The following is a 1,167-nucleotide window of genomic DNA, read 5'->3' as shown; positions in this document are numbered from 1 at the left end:
TATCACCTCTACTATTTAACATGAAGTAAATTTTTATGCTTCCTCCTCAAATATGTCTTTTTTGTTGATTTTTGCATGTGTATATTGTACAGAACATCCCACCCAATCTTATTCAAAATTTTTGTTGATTTTTGCATGTGTATATTGTACAGAACATCCCACCCAATCTTATTCATCTATATACCCACTTCCCAAATGGCACACTCCTATAGCCTCCACCCTCCTACATACTGCAGCCCACATACTCTGTCATCCTTGTTACTGTCCACTGTGTTGTCGGCACCCCCAGCCATTCCCCAGTGCATCTGCTGAATCTAGTCAGCCTATCTAGAGATCGTTGTTTATGGAGGGCCAGCTGTTCCTCATCTAGCAATAATCGATTGTCAATATTCCTTTAGATAAGATTGGGGTCTGCTGTTCATTTTCCCAGTTCCATGCTGGGTTACTATATGGGAATCCCTTTGGCCACCCTGGCCATCAACTCAAAAGAAGATATCGCTTGTCTGGCATTGTTGCTTGTTATGTAGTCTTTAGCTATACACATGGACTCTTATGAAACTATATTGGCCCATTTAATCTTTGGTTATACTTTCCTTTTGGGTGTTTAAGGCCATACAGTTGGTCCAGATAAACTGATTTATTTTTACTCTTAAGATTGTTTGAGGATCTGTTCCTCAGGGGTCACATGGGCTGGGGAGGAGTCCCTGGCTCCTTTCTTTTACCAGTTCCGCCTATGTGAACATAAGTCAAAGGTCCTGCATAAACAAAGCTGACTTCACTTGGAAACACACAGGAAAGGATTCCTCTGTGTTGACCCTCCTCTTTGTAGACTGGACACTGGTTCAAGTCTGAATTGTGGGGTCTCCTCAGCCTCCTTGATCAAGAGGACAGGTGACCCACCACAATTACAGGACATTTTGAGAGATGCTCATAGTCCTCTGGAACTAGTCGACCTAGTATATCCCTCTACCAAATTATTATTGACCTCAAAGTATGTCTGTTAAACACCCAAGAAGGTTAGTTCCACCAGTCTGGTATTTTTAATTACTGTGTAGATAAATGTAGATAAATCTTGGGCAAAGACCAGTTGTTCTCAGATAAACCTTACCTAGACATATATTTCTTGATCTGCTATGTATAATTTAACAGGAGGTTGTAGGAGTAATA

The sequence above is a fragment of the Nannospalax galili genome, unplaced genomic scaffold (genome assembly GCF_000622305.1).
Source record: "Nannospalax galili isolate Female #2095 unplaced genomic scaffold, S.galili_v1.0 scaffold88, whole genome shotgun sequence".
Taxonomy (NCBI): Eukaryota; Metazoa; Chordata; class Mammalia; order Rodentia; family Spalacidae; genus Nannospalax; species Nannospalax galili.
Note: the sequence above shows the minus strand (reverse complement) of the source record.